Below are 22,282 nucleotides of genomic sequence, written 5' to 3' on the forward strand. Positions count from 1 at the left end.
GGCGTCGAGAAAATGATTTTGAGTATTATCGGAAAGCGTATACCTTCGGTATTTTTATGTATATCAATGTATATCTTGGGTGTTATAGACTTTAGATATGAATCTATATCAATGTTGATGAATTCGGAATGAAACGACGTTAGTTAGAATGTTCGTTGTGAATTTTAGCGTTTTGAAGAATTATGGAAATAAATCGATTTTGGTGCAATTTCGTGTATGGCTTAGATTGAATTTGGAATGTGTTTGACTAGTGTTGGATGGTTAAATGAATACAATTATGTGAATATAGAATCGGGATTTTGAACGTTTGAATGGAAAGTTGCCAACTTTAGAAGTCATGTAGAACTTTAAGCTAGAATGGTTTGATTGTTGTTTGGTTTGGTTGTTGATGTGTGGGCTGTTGTAGTTGGTTAATTTGAGCCGAGCTACGCCTCGGGGATGTTAGATTTATAGGGGAAATGCTGCCGAAATTTCGGTAGGCAATTATGAAGTTAAAGGCATTTCTAAGCCTAAGGATCTCATTTGGTAACTTTGACCATTTGCAGATTTTTGACGAAACGGGACGAGGCATTTGGAGGAGCTTACGACGTCTGTGAGGTATGTAAAGCCTCCCACTCTTTCATTTGGCATATCTTAGTGTGTCAGTCGAATATGAGACCTTCCGGAGCATTTCTGCTCCTCGAAACCCGATCCACAGAAAAGTTACTATTCATTCAATTCTAGTGAAGCCTAAAGGCTCCAATTTGGCTAGAATGCCACTATTCGTCCGAAACCTATCGAAATGTGGTCGGGTAACCTAGAAATGATTATGTATGACCCTTGGCATATAAATGCTCGTAAAAATATGCTCGCCACCTCACTTCGACTCGAGGTGGGTCCGCTACCCCAAAATGCCCGATTTGCCCTTCGGGCCATCTTTGATAATAAAGTTGTAAATATTACTTCGGATCCTTGAGACATCTTCCTACGGGGTAGGTTTGGACAATTCGATACGCTAACCTATGTTTTGAATTATATGGACCATTTTGGAAACGTTTTGCGAAATGAAATTTTATGTCGACTAAGTATTCGACTATTTTGTAATATGATATGATTTATGAGTTTACCTTGTTTTGAAACACTATTTTGAAAGACGATTTGCATTTGTTTGCTCACGACTCCGCTCGTGCCTTATTATGACTTCGTTCACCGGTTCCCGGGCCGGTTTTGATTCGTGCGCTGTATGATAAATTCGGCCGTATGCTGTGTTACGGTTCCCGAGGCTTCGCCATAGGGCCCGGTTCCGTTTGGAGTTAGGCTGTGATATGGCTCGGGATGCGATACGCTCACCGATGATTATGATTATGTTCGGGGATGTACGGAGATTTGAAACCTTCTGGTGTTATGCTGTGTGTGGCGCCAGCGTCGGAGTGGCGACCACGTTCTTAAGCGTTTGCATGATTTTATTTGCATAAAATATATGTATACGATTTCGATGCAGATTTTGACATACCAGTTTGTACCCCACTTTGACATCTGATTTGCTTTCGGTTTTGATCCGTATTTCTGTACTCCGTGCTTTACATACTCAGTACATATTTCGTACTGACCCCCTCTCTTCGGGGGCTGCGTTTTATGCCCGCAGGTGCAGATATCGGTGATCCTCCGCAGTAGGCTTCACTTCTTGCTTTCCGGAGTACTCTTACTTGGTTCGGAGTCCACTTTTGGGTACAGACTCCTCTACTCTGTATATATTTTGTATATGTGACAGTTTGGGTATGGCGGGGCCCTGTCTCGCCATATGTTATGTTTTGAATTCGTAGAGGCCTGTAGTCATCTTTGTGGGGCGAGGGTCCTGTGTGTATGTTGTTTGATTTTGCTTTCGGGTCTTAACGCGGTCTGTTTGATATGATGGCCCCAAATGGCCCTTCTGTATATATTTGTATTTTGACCGGCGATGCCTATTCCGCCGCTTTGTTTGAGTTTGATTTGATATGACCGCTTAAGACATATTTCTGATATATATAAATTATATTTGATATAACTTTTGTAAAATTATGAAATCAGTTTGGATTTGGAAATGAATATGCAATTTGGTCTGGGTACCCAGGTAGGGTGCCAGTCGCGGCCCACGGGGCTGGGTCGTGACAAAAGTGGTATCAGAGCGGTTTGTCCTCGGAATGTCTACAGGCCGTGTCTCGTAGAGTCTTGTTTATCGATGTGTTGTGCACCACATCTATAAACGGGAAGCTACAGGGCATTTAGGACGTTACTTTCTTTGTAATCTTAGATCGTGCGATAGAGCTGAGCTATTAGGATTATTTTGGTCTGCCTCGCCCTTGTGTTTGCAGTGATGCCTCCGAAGAAGGCTACGGCGGCCCAGAAGGGCAAGGCGAGGATTGGAGAGACTAGCCAGGCACAACGAGCTACCCGGGCTCGTGTTTATGATTTGCCTGAGGATGTGCCACAGTCTGAGGGGTCTGCTACACCCCCACCAGTACAGCCTGGAGTAGGACCTTCAGCAGCTCCAGAGGTCCGTGTACCCGCACCTGAGACTCCAGCTCCTCAGCCAGGGGCGGAGGATCGGACCTTGAGGGAGGCTGTACAGTTGCTGACTACGTTGGTAACAGGGCAGGCTCGCAGACGCGGGCGGAGGGACGATGATGACGATGACAGGCGGGACAGCCTGAGAGTTCGGGAGTTTCTGCTATGTGGCCCTCCAGAGTTCTTCGGGTCTAAGCCCGATGAGGACCCCCATGACTTTATTCGGGGGATGCGACGCTCGCTGGATTTGGTCAGGGCTTCTGAGACCGAGTCAGTTGAGCTGGCTTCACACAGGCTCCGAGATGTGGCTACTCATTGGTACGAGACTTGGGAGCTTTCTAGGGGAGAGGGTGCCCCTCCAGCCACTTGGGATCAGTTTGTGACAGCATTCACCCGCCACTTTTTGCCGCCAGAGTTACGGCGGGCACGAGCTGATCGGTTTTTACGTCTGCAGCAGAGGGGTCGGAGTGTTCGCGAGTATAGCCTTGAGTTTGATTCTCTGGCCCGATATGCACCGGCCGTGGTAGCAGATATGTCCGATCGGATGCACCGCTATGTTATGGGATTGGACCGGTATTTGGTAGACAGCTGTATGGCCGTGTCACTGCAGACAGACATGGATATTTCCCGGCTTCAGGCCTATGCGATGGGTATGGAGGACCGTCGCAGATCTGATCCTGCTGCCAGAGATAGGGACAGGAGGCCGCCCAAGAGGGATAGATCTGCGGGTTATTCAGGAGATTCTCGAGGCGGACAGCCTCAGCAGCAGCAGCAGTCTGATAGATATTTTCCTCCCTCCGGCCGGGGTACTCAGTCAGGTAGCCGGAGATTCGACAGTACGGGACCGTCTGGGGCCGGTCAAGGCTCCAGAGTGGCAGGATCGCAGGTATCCAGGGGTCCCAGTCAGGCCAGACCACCTAGACCCCGTTGTCCACATTGCGGGAAGTCTCATCCCGGGGAGTGTTACCGAGCGACGGGAGCTTGTTTTACTTGTGGCGGTCAGGGCCACTTTATGAGAGACTGCCCATTGGCCAGTGGTTCGGGTAATGCGGCTCAGCAGACAGGGTCAGCCGCCGGTTCTTCCTTTGTTCCATCTGTTGCACGCCCTGGAGGGCGGGGTATTCCAGCACCGGCAGGACGCGGTCGAGGCCGCGGTGGCGCTTCAGGATCTAGCGGTCCCTCGAACCGCATATATGCTTTGGCCAGCCGCCAGGATCAGGAGGCTTCGCCAAACGTCGTCACAGGTACATTACTGGTTTTCTCCAGATCTGTATATGCATTGATTGACCCTGGCTCTACTTTATCATATATTTCCCCGCTCGTTGCTAGTAAGATTGGGATAGTGTCTGAGCCTATAGAGCCATTTGAGGTAGCTACGCCAGTTGGGGATTTTATTATAGCGAGGCAGGTCTATAGGGATTGTTCTGTGACCATTTATGATCGTAGCACTAAGGCTGATTTGGTAGAATTAGACATGCTCGAGTTTGACGTCATTATGGGTATGGACTGGTTGTCTTCCTGCTATGCTAATGTCGACTGCCAGCAAAAGGTGGTCCGTTTTCAGTTTCCAGGGGAACCAGTCATAGAGTGGTTCGGATCTACTGCATCGCCGAGGGGTAAGTTTATTTCATACCTCAAGGCTAAGAAGATGATCCAGAAGGGTTATATCTATCATTTGGTTCGTGTGCACGATACTGCAGCGGAGGTACCTACCCTTCAGTCAGTCCCGGTCGTCAGTGAGTTTCCAGATGTTTTTCCTGACGAGCTTCCTGGCCTTCCGCCTGAGCGGGAGATTGATTTTTCTATTGAGTTGATGCCGGACACGCAGCCTATATCTATTCCTCCGTACAGGATGGCACCAGCTGAGTTGAAGGAGTTGAAGGAGCAGCTGAAAGATTTGCTGGATAAGGGTTTTATCAGGCCCAGCACATCACCCTGGGGAGCGCCGGTATTGTTTGTTAGAAAGAAAGATGGGTCGTTGCGGATGTGTATTGACTACCGGCAGCTGAATAAGGTGACTATTAAGAATAAATATCCCCTTCCCCGGATTGATGACTTGTTTGACCAGTTGCAGGGTGCTAGACACTTCTCAAAGATAGATTTGCGCTCAGGCTACCATCAGGTGCGAGTACGGGAGTCCGATATCCCGAAGACTGCGTTCAGGACCCGGTACGGGCATTATGAGTTCAGAGTTATGTCTTTCGGGCTGACTAATGCTCCCGCAGTATTTATGGATCTGATGAACCGGGTATTTCGGCCTTTTCTGGATATGTTTGTTATTGTATTTATTGATGATATCCTGATTTACTCGCGCTCAGCCGAGGAGCATTCAGATCATTTGCGGACGGTACTTGGTATTCTCCGTCAGCAGAAGTTATATGCTAAATTTTGTAAATGCGAGTTCTGGTTGACTTCTGTGGCATTCTTGGGTCATATTGTCGGCGCAGACGGTATTCAGGTCGATACACAGAAGATTGAGGCTGTGCAGAATTGGCCCAGGCCTACTACTCCGACGGAGGTGCGCAGTTTTCTGGGATTGGCTGGGTATTATCGCAGGTTTGTGGAGGATTTCTCTTCTATTGCAGCACCACTGACGAGGCTTACCCAGAAAGCAGCAAAATTCCAGTGGTCAGATGCCTGCGAGCGCAGCTTTCAGATGCTGAAGGAGAGATTGATTACAGCGCCAGTTTTGGCTCTTCCAGAGGGGTCTGATGGGTACGTTGTATATTGTGACGCCTCTGGTATTGGGATAGGGTGTGTATTGATGCAGCACGGTCGAGTTATAGCCTATGCTTCCCGGCAGCTCAGACCGCACGAGAAGAACTATCCCACTCATGATCTTGAGTTGGCCGCGGTGATTCATGCCTTGAAGATTTGGCGGCATTATTTATATGGGGTCCACGTTGATATCTATACGGACCATAAGAGTCTCCAGTATATTTTTAAGCAGAAGGAGCTAAATTTGCGGCAGCGGAGATGGCTTGAGCTACTAAAGGATTATGACGTTGATATTCTGTACCATCCAGGGAAAGCCAACGTGGTAGCTGATGCGCTTAGCCGCAAGTCCGTAGGCAGTCTGGCTGATGTTCCATCTGATAAGAGAGATCTGGTTCGTGATATTCATCAGCTGGCCAGCCTCGGGGTCCGTTTGGCAGATTCTGGGGATTCTGGGATTTCTGTTCGCCCGGTTGCTGAGTCATCTATTATTCTGGAGGTTAAGCAGCGCCAGTTTGAGGATCCTACATTGATTCAGTACAGGGATGTGGCCCTTACTAAGGCAACGACTCGGTTTGAAATCTCGCCTGAAGGAGTATTATTGTACGACGGCAGGGTCTGTGTACCGGACGTTGCGGGCTTACGACGGCAGATTATGGGCGAGGCACATTGTGCCCGGTATTCTGTCCATCCTGGTTCCACTAAGATGTATCGGGATCTCAGGTGTTTGTATTGGTGGGGCGGCATGAAGAAAGACGTTGCTGAGTTTGTCAGTCAATGCCCGAACTGTCAGCAAGTCAAGATCGAGCATCAGAAGCCCGGTGGATTATTACAGGAGATGGAGATTCCAGCCTGGAAATGGGAGATGATTAATATGGACTTCATTGTTGGGTTGCCGCGTACTCTACGCAGGTACGACTCTATTTGGGTTATTGTGGACAGGCTGACGAAATCAGCCCATTTCCTTCCGGTCCGGACTACATATTCGGCTGAGGACTATGCCAGATTATATATCAGAGAGATAGTCAGACTTCACGGGGTCCCTGTATCTATTATTACCGACCGAGGTGCTCAGTTCACAGCTAATTTCTGGAGGTCGTTCCAGGAGGGATTAGGGACCCAGGTGACCCTCAGTACAGCTTTCCACCCTCAGACCGACGGGCAGGCCGAGCGCACAATTCAGACGCTCGAGGATATGTTACGGGCCTGTGTTATTGACTTCAGGGGCAGCTGGGATGATCATTTGCCGCTTATAGAGTTTGCCTACAATAACAGTTATCACTCCAGCATTCAGATGGCCCCGTATGAGGCCCTTTATGGCAGGAGGTGCAGATCTCCTATTGGCTGGTTTGACGTGGGCGAGACTAAGTTGATTGGGCCAGATGTGATCCAGGAGGCTGTAGATAAGGTAAAGCTTATTCGGGATCGACTGTTAGCCGCTCAGAGTCGACAGAAAGCTTATGCTGATAAACGGCGTCGACCGTTGGAGTTTCAGATTGGTGACTGGGTATTCCTGAAGGTGTCGCCTATGAAGGGCGTTATGAGATTTGGCAGGAAGGGCAAGCTGAGCCCGCGGTACATCGGGCCATACCAGATTGTTCGGAGGATAGGCGCAGTCGCCTACGAGCTAGACTTGCCATCCGATTTGGAGTCCGTGCACCCGGTGTTTCATGTATCTATGCTGCGGAAATGTATTGGTGACCCTTCCAGGATATTCCCAGTAGATGATCTTCAGGTGACAGAGCAGCTATCTTATGATGAGCAGCCGGTATCTATTCTGGATCGTCAGGTGAGGAGATTGCGCACTAAGGAGGTGCCTTCGGTCAAGGTTCTATGGCGCAATAACAACCGAGAAGAGATGACTTGGGAGGCGGAGGACGAGATGAAGAAGAGATTTCCCCATTTATTTCCTACGCCTCCTGTAATCTAAACTCTTGTATTTGTTGTACCAATGAACGGATGTACCATGTGTGCTATTTATATATAAAATGGTTTTCCCGTTATGTTTGTGAGCCTTCATAAGATTTGTTTAACATTCGGGGACGAATGTTCTTAGGGGGGGGAGAATGTTATGTCCCACGTTTTTGCATAATTGCAAATCGGGAAATAATGGTGACTCGGGTGTTAGAAGGACATAAATTAATTTTTTTGTGAATATGATTATGTTGGTTATGGAATCTTTAATGCTAAGACCTCGGGGAAGTCCGAGGACAAACTTGGAACTTCGGAAATTAGTTTCGGGAATTACAAAACGGGGCATTTTAGGAATTGGGCCAAGGAAAAAAATGACACAAAGTTAGGCCCAAAGGACTTGGGGTGGCCGGCCATATACATGGCCCAAGCCCCTTGTTTAATGATCATGTGCTATGCACATGATCAATATTGTGGATATATACTAGGAGGACTTAACAAATTCTAGAAAAAAAAAATAATAAAAATCAAGAACTCACCACAAAAAGGGGTTTCGGCCGAGTGCAAAGGAGGAAAGAAAGAAAAGATTCCAAGCTTGTGTGTGATCCAAAAATCTTGGCTTCCACATAATTAAGAAGTACTCAAGACGCTCTCCGACGTGGTATAATTGGTTTGGCACGAGGATTCCGTTTGCGACAAGTCGGAAAGTTAGTAAAAGGTAAGAATCTTGCCCCTCTAATGTTATAGAATTGCTATGAATGTGTTAAGGATTGGAAGTAGACGAGAATCCCGTAGTTTGGACATAAATGGAAACGTGTGGGTGTGTGTTTGTAGTGAGTTTGGCCGTGAGCCATAGATAGGGAGATTGGTGTGAATTGATCTTGGTTAAGTTGGTATAATGTGTTGTGGTGATCCTTATATTGTGAATGATTAATTGGTGAATGAAATTGGCGTCGAGAAAATGATTTTGAGTATTATCGGAAAGCGTATACCTTCGGTATTTTTATGTATATCAATGTATATCTTGGGTGTTATAGACTTTAGATATGAATCTATATCAATGTTGATGAATTCGGAATGAAACGACGTTAGTTAGAATGTTCGTTGTGAATTTTAGCGTTTTGAAGAATTATGGAAATAAATCGATTTTGGTGCAATTTCGTGTATGGCTTAGATTGAATTTGGAATGTGTTTGACTAGTGTTGGATGGTTAAATGAATACAATTATGTGAATATAGAATCGGGATTTTGAACGTTTGAATGGAAAGTTGCCAACTTTAGAAGTCATGTAGAACTTTAAGCTAGAATGGTTTGATTGTTGTTTGGTTTGGTTGTTGATGTGTGGGCTGTTGTAGTTGGTTAATTTGAGCCGAGCTACGCCTCGGGGATGTTAGATTTATAGGGGAAATGCTGCCGAAATTTCGGTAGGCAATTATGAAGTTAAAGGCATTTCTAAGCCTAAGGATCTCATTTGGTAACTTTGACCATTTGCAGATTTTTGACGAAACGGGACGAGGCATTTGGAGGAGCTTACGACGTCTGTGAGGTATGTAAAGCCTCCCACTCTTTCATTTGGCATATCTTAGTGTGTCAGTCGAATATGAGACCTTCCGGAGCATTTCTGCTCCTCGAAACCCGATCCACAGAAAAGTTACTATTCATTCAATTCTAGTGAAGCCTAAAGGCTCCAATTTGGCTAGAATGCCACTATTCGTCCGAAACCTATCAAAATGTGGTCGGGTAACCTAGAAATGATTATGTATGACCCTTGGCATATAAATGCTCGTAAAAATATGCTCGCCACCTCACTTCGAATCGAGGTGGGTCCGCTACCCCAAAATGCCCGATTTGCCCTTCGGGCCATCTTTGATAATAAAGTTGTAAATATTACTTCGGATCCTTGAGACATCTTCCTACGGGGTAGGTTTGGACAATTCGATACGCTAACCTATGTTTTGAATTATATGGACCATTTTGGAAACGTTTTGCGAAATGAAATTTTATGTCGACTAAGTATTCGACTATTTTGTAATATGATATGATTTATGAGTTTACCTTGTTTTGAAACACTATTTTGAAAGACGATTTGCATTTGTTTGCTCACGACTCCGCTCGTGCCTTATTATGACTTCGTTCACCGGTTCCCGGGCCGGTTTTGATTCGTGCGCTGTATGATAAATTCGGCCGTATGCTGTGTTACGGTTCCCGAGGCTTCGCCATAGGGCCCGGTTCCGTTTGGAGTTAGGCTGTGATATGGCTCGGGATGCGATACGCTCACCGATGATTATGATTATGTTCGGGGATGTACGGAGATTTGAAACCTTCTGGTGTTATGCTGTGTGTGGCGCCAGCGTCGGAGTGGCGACCACGTTCTTAAGCGTTTGCATGATTTTATTTGCATAAAATATATGTATACGATTTCGATGCAGATTTTGACATACCAGTTTGTACCCCACTTTGACATCTGATTTGCTTTCGGTTTTGATCCGTATTTCTGTACTCCGTGCTTTACATACTCAGTACATATTTCGTACTGACCCCCTCTCTTCGGGGGCTGCGTTTTATGCCCGCAGGTGCAGATATCGGTGATCCTCCGCAGTAGGCTTCACTTCTTGCTTTCCGGAGTACTCTTACTTGGTTCGGAGTCCACTTTTGGGTACAGACTCCTCTACTCTGTATATATTTTGTATATGTGACAGTTTGGGTATGGCGGGGCCCTGTCTCGCCATATGTTATGTTTTGAATTCGTAGAGGCCTGTAGTCATCTTTGTGGGGCGAGGGTCCTGTGTGTATGTTGTTTGATTTTGCTTTCGGGTCTTAACGCGGTCTGTTTGATATGATGGCCCCAAATGGCCCTTCTGTATATATTTGTATTTTGACCGGCGATGCCTATTCCGCCGCTTTGTTTGAGTTTGATTTGATATGACCGCTTAAGACATATTTCTGATATATATAAATTATATTTGATATAACTTTTGTAAAATTATGAAATCAGTTTGGATTTGGAAATGAATATGCAATTTGGTCTGGGTACCCAGGTAGGGTGCCAGTCGCGGCCCACGGGGCTGGGTCGTGACATTGTTGGTATAATTCATGAACTTGGAACCGAGGAATGTGTTGTTGTTGTTCTTATTGAGTTTGGAAGATTGTAAGTTGGGTTGTTGTGGTTAACTTGAAGGTAAATGAAATGTCGTCGAATTATGTAGAAAGGGTTGCTAATGTCAGAATGCATTTTGAATTAATTGTTGAAGTTGTTAATGTGGTTGTTGGTATTGTTGTTGATGATTTGGCCGAGTTGAATTCTCGGGGTTGGTTGAAATTATAGGGGAAATGTTGCCCAAATTTCTGTAGGTAAATTGCTAGCTTGGAATCGGATTCCTAAATACTTATAGCTAATGTTTGCTATCTTCTGACGTTGTTGTAGATCTTGGGAAAGCCGAGACTTAAGTTCGGATTAGCCTAGGAAGCGGACAAGGTATGTAAGGCTTACCCTTTCTTTCTTTTGGCATGTCCTAGAGCTAAGTAAGGTATGACACGCATCTTGGGGTAACTCTATTCTTTAATTACGAGCTTGTTTACTATTCTTATTCACTTCTTGACACGAGCATGCTTAGTATAGTCGAGCTTATTGTCTGATTGAATAACGAGCAATGCATAAAGAGTTTTTGTTCCTAAAAGGGTTCCATAAGGACTAATGTTCCTAACTTTCATAGACGGTCTCGGATTGCTTTGTAACGTTCGTAAAGGTTTTTGTAGTGAATAATGTCCATAACTTTCTTACGCTAACTCAGATCGACTCGAAACGTGTTTATGATCCTTCAAGTGTCGATTAGCGTACTTATCTATTGAGTCCAAAAATTGATTTATATGCATATGGTTTCTCACTACTCTGCTCGTGCATACTGTGGTTACATCTTTCACCGAGTCCCGAGCCGGGTATGTTATCGTGCACAGGGTCATGGCATTATTCACCGAGTCCCTCACTAGAGGGCCGGGTACGGTATATATATATATATATATATATATATATATATATATATATATATATATATATATGAGATGACATGATGATATGATGATATGATGATACGGGGATGGCGGCCAGGAGGGCATATGATGCCTTAATTCACCGAGTCCCTCACTAGAGGGCCGGGTACGGTATATACATACATGATGATATGATAGTATGCTGACATGATGACATGATCTTATCCACCGAGTCCCATAATGGGCCGGGTACGGTATATGATAATGATATGCATGATTTTCATTTCATAAGGCAAGTGTATTGAAGTTTTATATGATAATGATATGCATGATTTTGTTTCGTACTGCACAGGTACAGCGATTTCTTAATTATCATACTTGTCTCCTGGAATCTCTATTTCAGTTATGATCTACCTAATTGCATTTCATGCTTTACATGCTCAGTACATATTCCGTACTGACCCCCTTTTTCTTCGGGGGCTGCGTTTCATGCCACGCAGGTGTATACAGATGAGTAGAGGATATTGCTAAAAGATGTTCCAGCTGGATTGACGAGCTCCATTTCTTTCCGGAGTGTTGCCGAGTCAGAGTATCTACATTGTGGTATATAGCATGTTAGAGACTTTGCGGACAGAGTCACGTATATAGGATGTCAGTCTTGTAAGCGGCTCTGGAAGCCGACGTACCATTATGCATTATGTTACAAATTCCATATGATTACAGATTTTACTTGATTTGAGAACGACTAAAAGAATAGTTTTGACAAGTTTTCATTATGCATTTCATTTCGTAACTTAAGAGTTCAGTGAGGTTATGAATATAACGAGAACTAATGGGGTTCGCTCGGCTCTGTGTAAGGGGTCGGGTGCCCATCATACCCTATCAGAATTGGAGTGTGACAAATTGGTATCAGAGCAGTTCGTCCTAGGGGTTGTCTGCAAAGTCGTGTCCAGTAGAGTCCGGTTTATGGGTGTGAAGCCAGCCACACTTATAAACAGGAGGCTGCAGGGCATCTAGGGATTATTGACCTTCTTGCTGTCTTAGATAGTGCGATAGAGCCAATTCATAGGAAATGAGATTCCTTGCACTAACCTTTGATCTCAGCAGAAGCACAGTATCGACGGGAGAAGGTGAGTGATGATATGGAAAGTCACGGGGGTAAGTTTTGATATTTTCGTTCTTTTACCTGAAATTGGGAGCCCTGGGTGGCTGGGATATGTCATATATATATATATATATATACGCATTGCTGGTAATTGTTATATGCAGGTTTTGGATAGTAAGAATTGTAAAGGAGACTCTATCAGAATTTTCAAAATCAGGTCGTTTAGTTAGGTACACTTAACAGGAAGAAGCGTGGAAAGGAAATATCGTAAATAGACAATAAGTGGGATGCGTTGTTTTAGAGGAGTTATGGATTTGGCATGGCATGAAGAACGATTGCGACAAAGACGATTAGCAGTCCGAAGGATTAAAATGGGTTACATTCGAGGTTTAGTAGGAGCAAGGTCGGTTGGGGGATTCAGGGAGTCGAACTAATGAACTACAAGGAGTCGATGCAGGGTATGTCTAAGATCAACAGGTATAAAAAGGATAGCCAGGGATGGTACCGAAGAGATAAACACAAAGAGTATACCATATATAAGCAAGGTAATTGCCCACTAGCAAGGAAACAAGGAGTGAGGAAAAGAGAATACTTAAAGGCTGATGAATAGTTATAGCATAGTAAGCAAAACTACAATACTGTAGACAAAACGAGAGCGAGGTGCTAGTTAATTTCCGACCATGTACATGAGGACAAAGAAGTGGAAGAAACTGACTGGAAACAATGGAAGAGTTAAGGAAGGATGTTACATCCTGGAAAATTTCGCGTTATCAAGACTGTGGACGGCTTAGTATGAGCTCAAGGGAGAGCAGAGTTATACAAGGATTAGGGATGAAGAGTATATTACCTGAGCATAAGAACATATATATGATATTTGGAGATCATTTCAAGAAGGATTGGGGACCCAAGTAAGTCTTAGTACCGCATTCCACCAGCAGTCTGACGAACAGGCCGAGCGTACTATTCAGACGCTAGAAGATATGTTGCGGGCCTGTGTTATTGACTTCAAGGGTAGCTGGGATGATCATTTACCACTTATTAAGTTTGCTTATAATAATAGTTACCATTCTGGCATCCAGATGGCGCCGTATGAGGCCCTGTATGGCAGGAAGTGCAGGTCACCGACCGGTTAGTTCGATGTTGGCGAAACTAAGCTAATCGGCCCAGATATAATTCAGCAGACAGTTGATAAAGTGAAACTCATTCAGGAACGGTTACTGGCGGCCCAGAGTCGACAGAAATCATATGCCGATAATCGACGTCAACACTTAGAGTTCCAGGTTGGCGATTGGGTATCCCTGAAAGTGTCACCATGAAGGGTATAATGAGGTTCGGCAGGAAGGGAAAGCTCAGTTCGAGGTATATTGGACCTTATCAAATTGTCCGTAGGGTTGGCAAGTTCGCCTATGAATTAGAGTGACCATCTGATTTAGAAGTAGTGCATCCAGTCTTCCACGTGTCCATGCTTCGTAAATACATTGGGGACACTTCCAGAGTGTTTCCCATAGATGATATCCAGGTGATGGAGGAGCCATCCTACGAGGAACAGCCTATAGCCATACTGGATCGTCAGGTGAGAAGATTACGCACCGAGGTGTGGCTTCTGTTAAGGTATTCTGGCTAAACAATAACAGAGAGGAGATAACCTGGGAAGCCGAGAAAGAGATGAAGAAGAAGTACCCCTACTTATTTCCTATGCCTACAGGTAATCTAAATTTCTAAAGTGGTTATACTGATTGATGAATGAACTGTATGTGATAGCTATAAAAGGGATCTCCCCGAAGTGCTATAAGACCCCATAAGACCAGTTCAACATTCGAGGACGAATGTTCTAAAGGGGGGGGAGGATGTTACATCCCGTATTTTGTACATTCGGATATTTCGAGATAATCGCGATAAGTTAAGGGCAAGACTATTTTTTTCCGATTTTATTCTAATACACAAGTTTGTTATTAGTAGTATGGGAATATTGAGAAAGTCTAGGGGTAAAAAGGAAAAAAAGTTCAAAGAAGGTTCATGATAAGGCCACATATGGCCGTGTGGGTCCCACCCATGGCTTGGCCAATTAACTCAAGCCATGAGTGGGGGCATGTGTGCACCTTGTATTTGTAGGAACTAAGTATATATATATATATAGAGGATTGATAGGCAAGACATATTCATCTTCTTTCACAACTTAAGAAACTTCAAGAAGAATAGGAGAAGTATTCGTCCATGGTTGGCCGAATTTGGTACCCTTGGAGTTGATCAAAAAAAAAAATTCTTCTAGCATTTCAACCAATTGGAAGGCCCTTATTAACGTGGAGTAGTTGTTGGAGCAAGCAAAGCATTCATTTGTGCAACTCATAAACCCTAGCCAAGTTGAGAAGTTAAAGGGTAAAGGTAAGGTTTAATCTCCTTTTCTATGTGATAGGGATGGGTGGTGAGTGTTGTAGTAAGTAGAAATGGATGAAATTCATGAAATATATGTGTGTGGGTTGTGGCCGTATAGGGGCTTCCTTGGTAAGATGTGATGAATTGATTTTATTTAATTTTTTTGGTTGTTGTTGTTGTGGATTCCATGATGAAAATGAAGGTTTGATGGCTTGAAATGAAGTTGTAATCGTTGTGGTTTGTTGTAAAAGTTAATGTGACGTTAGCATGGTTTCTTATATTTGTATGAATGATGTTGTTAAAGTGTGGTTGTTGGTATAATTCATGAACTTGGAACCGAGGAATGTGTTGTTGTTGTTCTTATTGAGTTTGGAAGATTGTAAGTTGGGTTGTTGTGGTTAACTTGAAGGTAAATGAAATTCCGTCGAATTATGTAGAAACGGTTGCTAACGTCAGAATGCATTTTGAATTAATTGTTGAAGTTGTTAATGTGGTTGTTGGTATTGTTGTTGATGATTAGGACGAGTTGAATTCTCGGGGTTGGTTGAAATTATAGGGGAAATGCTGCCCAAATTTCTGTAGGTGAATTGCTAGCTTGGAATCGGATTCCTAAATACTTATAGCTAATGTTTGCTATTTTCTGACGTTGTTGTAGATCTTGGGAAAGCCGAGACTTAAGTTCGGATTAGCCTAGGAAGCGGACAAGGTATGTAAGGCTTACCTTTTCTTTCTTTTGGCATGTCCTAGAGCAAAGTAAGGTATGACACGTATCTTGGGGTAACTCTATTCTTTAATTCCGAGCTTGTTTACGATTCTTATTCACTTCTTGACACGAGCATGCTTAGTATAGTCGAGCTTATTGTATGATTGAATAACGAGCAATGCATAAAGAGTTTCTGTTCCTAAAAGGGTTCCATAAGGACTAATGTTCCTAACTTTCATAGACGGTCTCGGATTGCTTTGTAACATTCGTACAGGTTTTTGTAGTGAATATTGTCCATAACTTTCTTACGCTAACTCAGATCGACTCGAAACGTGTTTATGATCCTTCAAAGTGTCGATTAGCGTACTTATCTATTGAGTCCAAAAATTGATTTATATGCATATGGTTTCTCACTACTCTGCTCGTGCATACTGTGGTTACATCTTTCACCGAGTCCCGGGCCGGGTATGTTATCGTGCACAGTGTCACTGCATTATTCACCGAGTCCCTCACTAGAGGGTCGGATACGGTATATATATATATATATATATTTGAGATGACATGATGATATGATGATACGGGGATGGCGGCCAGGAAGGCATATGATGACTTTATTCACCGAGTCCCTCACTAGAGGGCCGGGTACGGTATATACATACATGATGATATGATAGTATGCTGACATGATGACATGATCTTATCCACCGAGTCCCATAATGGGCCGGGTACGGTATATGATAATGATATGCATGATTTTCATTTCATAAGGCAAGTGTATTGATGTTTTATATGATAATGATATGCATGATTTTGTTTCGTAATGCACAGGTACATCGATTTCTTGATTATCATACTTGTCTCCTGGAATCTCTATTTCAGTTATGATCTACCAAATTGCATTTCATGCTTTACATGCTCAGTACATATTCCGTACTGACTCCTTTTTCTTCGGGGGCTGCGTTTCATGCCACGCAGGTGTATACAGATGAGTAGAGGATATTGCTAAAAGATGTTCTAGCTGGATTGACGAGCTCCATTTCTTTCTGGAGTGTTGCCGAGTCAGAGTATCTACGTTGTGGTATATAGCATGTTAGAGACTTTGCGGATAGAGTCACGTATATAGGATATCAGTCTTGTAAGCGGCTCTGCAAGCCGACGTACCATTATGCATTATGTTACAAATTCCATATGATTACATATTTTACTTGATTTGAGAACGACGAAAAGAATGGTTTTGACAAGTTTTCATTATGCATTTCATTTCGTAACTTAAGAGTCCAGTGAGGTTATGAATATAACGAGAACTAATGGGGTTCGGTCGGCTCTGTGTAAGGGGTCGGGTGCCCATCATACCCTATCAGGATTGGGGTGTGACACTCAATAAGTTGGAAATTATCATCCCAGCTACTTTTGAAGTCTAACACACATACCCGTATCATATCTTTAAGAGTGTGAATAGTATGCTCAACCCGCCCGTCTGTTTGGGGATGAAATGCGGTACTAAGACTCACTCGAGTCCCCAATCCTTTCTGGAATGGCCTCTTGAAATTGGCTGTAAACTGCGCACCCTTATCAAAAATTATGGACACTAGAACACCATGGAGTCGTACTATCTCTTTAATATAAAGCTTCGCATAGTCTTCAGCTGAGTAAGAAGTCCTGATAGGTAAAAAATGGGCTGATTTTGTAAGTCTATCAACAATCGTCCATATGGAGTCAAACTTATGCTGAGAACGAGGTAAGCCTGTAATGAAATCCATATTGATTGCTTCCCACTTCTAAGTCGGAATCTCAATAGTCTGCAATAATCCGTCAGGCTTCTGATGCTCAACCTTCACCTGTTAAGAGCTAGGACACTGAGCTACACAAACTCTGCTATGTCCTTCTTCATTCCATCCCACCAATAAACTTCCCTGATATCATGGCATATCTTCGTTGTCCCTGGATGAATAGAGTAATGGGAATAGTGAGCCTCCCCCATAATCTGGCGACGTAACCATGCAATATTTGAAACACATAGTTTGCCTTGATATATGAGAACTCCATCTCCAGAAATCTTAAATGGTGACTTTTTATTCTGAGGGGTTGTGTCTCTGTAATGAACTAACATGGGATCCTCGTACTGGCCCTCCTTTACCTCAGCTACTAAAGATGAGACTATTGTATCCTGAATAGTAACTTTTGTATCACCCGAGTCTAATAATCGAACTCTTAGGCTTGCAAACTGCTGAAGCTCACGAACTAACACCTTTTTCTCTGGTTAAACATATGATAAGATGCCCATGGATTTACGGCTAAGGGCATCGGCTACTACATTCGCCTTCCTAGGATGATACAAGATGCTAACATCATAATTTTTTAATAACTCCAACCATCACCTTTGACTCAAATTGAACTCCTTCTGCTTGAATATATACTGGAGGCTCTTATGGTCTGTATAGATATCAACATGGAACCCATATAAATAATGCCTCTACATCTTCAGTGCATGAATTACCGCGGCTAAATCTAGTCATGTGACTGGATAATTCTTCTCGTGCTTCCGTAATTGCCTCGAAGCATAAGCTATAACTTTACCGTATTGCATCAACACACAACCTATCCCAAAGCTGGAAGCATCACAATAAATAACATAACCTTTTGACCCTTTTGGAAGTGTCAGAATTGGAGCCAAAATCAACCTATTCCTCAACTCCTAAAAACTTCGCACACAATCATCGGTCCACTGGAACTTAGCTGATATTTGAGTACGAATCGTCTATAATAAACTGCCAAACCCAGAAAACTATGAACCTCTGTTGGTGTCGTGGGTCTCGGCCAATTATTCATAGCTTCAATCTTTTGTGTATCAAACCTGCTACCCTGTTCTGATATAATATGCCCCAAGAAAGCCACAGAGTTCAGCCAGAACTCACATTTGGAGAAATTCGTATATAACTTCTGATCCTGACGAACTCTGAGTACTGCACGCAAATGATTTGCATGCTCAGCCTTTGATCTAGAATAGACTATAATATCGTTAATGAATACAATCATGAACTGATCCAAGAAATATCTAAATATATGATTCATCAAATCCATAAATACTACTGGGGCATTCGTCAAGACGAATGACATCACACGAAACATAAAGTGGCCATAGCTGGTCTTGAAAGCTGTCTTAGGAATATCCTTCTCTTTGACCCTAACTTGATGGTACCCTAATCTTATATCTATCTTCGGAAAACATCTGGCACCTTCACTAAAAGAAAAATGGCCATTAGCGAAGGGAAAAATGGTCCCTAAAAGTCTGCTTCTTGTCCCTAAAGGTCAATAACGACCAGAAAAATATGGTCGCCACCCGTCGCTATAGGCTCCGCCGTTAAAGGTCAATTACGACGAGATTAAATGATTGGTCGCTAAACACCTTTAGCGACCAGTGAGTTACTGGTCCCAAAAAATATTTCAGCGAACAGATTTCTTGTCCCTAAAGTGATTTCAGCATCAAATATATGAGCTGGCTATACTCATTTACGACCAGAAAATCTGGTCGCTGGAAGTGTTTCAAGGACCGAACACATGATTTTATGATCCCCTGTCACACTTCATTACAAACTATCATACAATTTGTGATACAATCTAACATTTATAAACAACGTCATAAGAAAGTACCATTCTTTCATTCATACTTCTGTAATTAATTAGAAAAAGCAAATAAAGTAGCCTATTAGTCATTGTATTATTACACAAAACCCTAGCCAAATATAAGTGTGCATATATATATATATATATATATATATATATTCCTAAATAGCATAAGCTTAAGGCTAACACTCCTAGCAAAATGATAATTGACTCGTAAGAAAGTCTTCAAAATTTGCATCTTCACTTTATAGACTCGAGTCTTCAGAACCTGTAAAAAAAATTAAGAAAATCTCTTAATAGAAACTACCAATATCGACTTTAAAAACTAGTCGAATAATTGTTAAACGTCATCATTGCATATACCAAAACATGTTCTGAACTAGTAACAATATAGCCAATCATAGCAAAAAGGATTTAGAAAATGATCATATTTAGTTAATACTCTCTTTTGATATAGCTAAACAAGAGTACAAAGTTAAAAGTAAGTTATAATTACACCAGCAACAATAGTTACTAAGTCAGTGGTAGATTAGCTTAAAGAAATTGTAAGGAAAGGCATGGATTAAGAATATAATGCATTTCTAACTTTAGCCAATGTTTCCGCTGCATTCTTTTCCTTTTCATCACAATCAATTGACCCCTTTGTTATACAAACAGAAATTTTATGGATGAGTGACGTGTGAGCATAAAAAAACTCGATACACAATGCTTTTTGGATTCCACCAAACTAAACATTAAGCTAAAATGATGTTAGCTGAATCTATGCATAATACCAGTTATCCATTATGCATAAAGATCTATAGATCTTGAATTCACAGACTAAATAGAATGAAATAAGTTCACACATTGACTAGTAACAAAGCTAAAGGGTAAATATAAGCTAAAGAACAAATTACAACGCACTGAATATATGCTTGATTGCTTACTATTACTAGTTAGACTTGCTTCTAACTGAGATTGTTATTTCCTACTACTTTTAGCTAATTATTGGTTTTCCCTCTTAGCATAGGATGATAATAAATTTCATAAGGAATAATAATATACTAAGAAAATTAGTTACTTTACGTGGATCTATTAGCTAAAACATAAATTTTAGCTTTAAAGCAATTTGTCGGGGGAAAGACTAGAAATAACAGAGTTCACCAAGAAACAAAGTAGAATTTTAACACGGAGAAGGTACACTTGAACATAAATTTTTACTACCCGTTCAATTGGTTCAACCAAAACCACATGGCTAGACTATTGAGCTCAAGTATTTAAAGAAATGTTCTAAGTAACCAAAGGTGTCTTCTATATATGAAAGTGTAGCTTCAGATTAACTGAGCATATCTCCATAACCAAACCAGAAGTCCAGAATCGGATTGTACAGTCAAATCTCTTTAGAAAATTATGAAGATCGGATTGTATCTAAAAGATAACATATTGGATAGAAAAATCTGGATACTGTATCTTTCTTCTCCTTTAAAGAATTCCATTTTCATATATAGTCCAATTACACATTTCAAGATTACAGGAAAAACTAAACCTGTTAACGTTATAACCAAACTATTTTGAGAGCTAGACATCGAGCAAATTACATAAATAAGAGCTGAAAACAAAGGCAATTACACAATCTAATGAAACCTCCAATTATTCTTCATTTATGTCTCCACTCAAATAAAAATAATTGTTGTCTATGGCTAACATCATCTTTAACCTAGAACTGAAATGGAGATACGCGTTAAGAAGCATTTATTTGAAAATATTAAAGTAAAGTCACAACAGAGCAAAAAGAAAAACATATAAAAGAGTTGGTAAAAGAAACTTAAAATGAATATAGCCTTAGGGGAAAAAGGACAGATGAAAAGAAACTGATAAGATGTGACCTCTATGAAAAATAGAAAGAGATGGCAGTTCAACAGAGATGCTGGAATAATAGGTCGTCCATACGTTAAAACTAAATTAAGATGATAAAGAAAAGAGAAGTTACCACGGTCTCTAGTTTGTGTTGATCATATGCAGCATATACTTAATATATTCCCTAAAACCTGCAGTGCACCAGTATCTTCTTGCCAAACATGAGAAGAAAAAAAACCTATGCTTACCAGGGTGAAGAAGAAAAGAAAAGGAGTTAAGTTTAGCTGAACAAGTTTAGACAGTGTAAATACTTGTGCTACTAGATGAAGAAGAAAAAAGAAAGAGTCAAGTTGAGCCTTATCCCAACAAAGAGACGATTGAAACTTTTTATTCCTGGTTGTATTAAAACTGCAAAGGTTTATACAAGTAAATGATACTACGGGAAATACATTAGAATGAGGAGAAATTTCTATGAGTATGAAATTACCCAGCTGCTGAACCTGTTAAACAGTCTAAAACATGTTTAAAGTGACCCCGGGAGGAGGATAAAAGTAGATGGATGCATAGTAACAAGGCTGATTCTGCAGTGGCTAGCTACCGCGAAAAGTGCCGAAAGTATTATTTTAGAGCCCAGGCACTAAGAAAGGGAAATTAAATAGATATCACGACTCATCATATGGTTGAATGCACATTAAGCAGGCACAACCTGTATTCAGATCTTCTTCATATATATTACACTAAGTGAAAGAAGAGATCTTCACCTTGACACCATGTACATATAATAAAAGGAACAAGGTTTCAAATCGTATCCATATTATATCGTGTGCAGTTTAGCTGATTATTTCCTTTTTATTGACAAACACTATAGTAATGGAAATGATAGGCTGCTATAATAGCAAGAACGGTCGGATATAAGATAGCATCAAAAATAGGAAGAAACAAATTGCAACTGGAAAAAAAAAAATGAGCAATACACTCTGAAGCAATAATATGACCAGATGAATAAGAGAAAGAATAAGAACATTATATTTTAGGAAGGACTGAAACTAATATTTAGATCACACGTGCTATATTTGTTCAAGATAATGAACTAACCTGGAATTGCTGCAGCAAGAAAAATGAGGCTGATAGTAAGAACAAACATAGCATAACAATCTAAACCTAATTTTGTGTAGGCGACTTTTCATTATTTGTGATCACAAGCCATTTTCCAGAATGGGCCTTTAGTTTTAAAATTCTTCTCTATGTTATTATTTGGGTTAGACTATTTCTCCTTGTGTATATCATTTGCTCAAATATTTATATGTATATGTCCGTTGATGAATGACTTAGTGTATATAATTCAAATGAGCCTTGATACCCTCTAATCCTTATTTTCCATTTGCTTGTGTGTCTTATGTGAATGAATACCAAGGCCATTTGGGCCATTTCTCCGCATTTAAACCTGTTGGGCTTGAGGCCCAACTTTATCATCTTTGATCGAGTCCAAATTTAAAAGGGAAGCA

At 41.8% G+C, this 22,282-nt stretch overlaps 1 long non-coding RNA gene across 1 annotated transcript; it reads right to left on the reverse strand.

Annotated features, from left to right (window-relative positions):
- Window positions 1-18,912: 18,912 nt before the first annotated feature.
- On the reverse strand, window positions 18,913-22,010 carry LOC132621133 (uncharacterized). Its single transcript, XR_009575428.1, has 2 exons — window positions 20,550-22,010; window positions 18,913-19,209 (listed from the first exon to the last, which is right to left on the reverse strand). It is a non-coding gene; the product is annotated as an uncharacterized LOC132621133 (long non-coding RNA).
- Between the last annotated feature and the right edge of the window lie 272 nt (window positions 22,011-22,282).

Source organism: Lycium barbarum, chromosome 2 (assembly GCF_019175385.1).
Source record: "Lycium barbarum isolate Lr01 chromosome 2, ASM1917538v2, whole genome shotgun sequence".
Lineage (NCBI taxonomy): Eukaryota > Viridiplantae > Streptophyta > Magnoliopsida > Solanales > Solanaceae > Lycium > Lycium barbarum.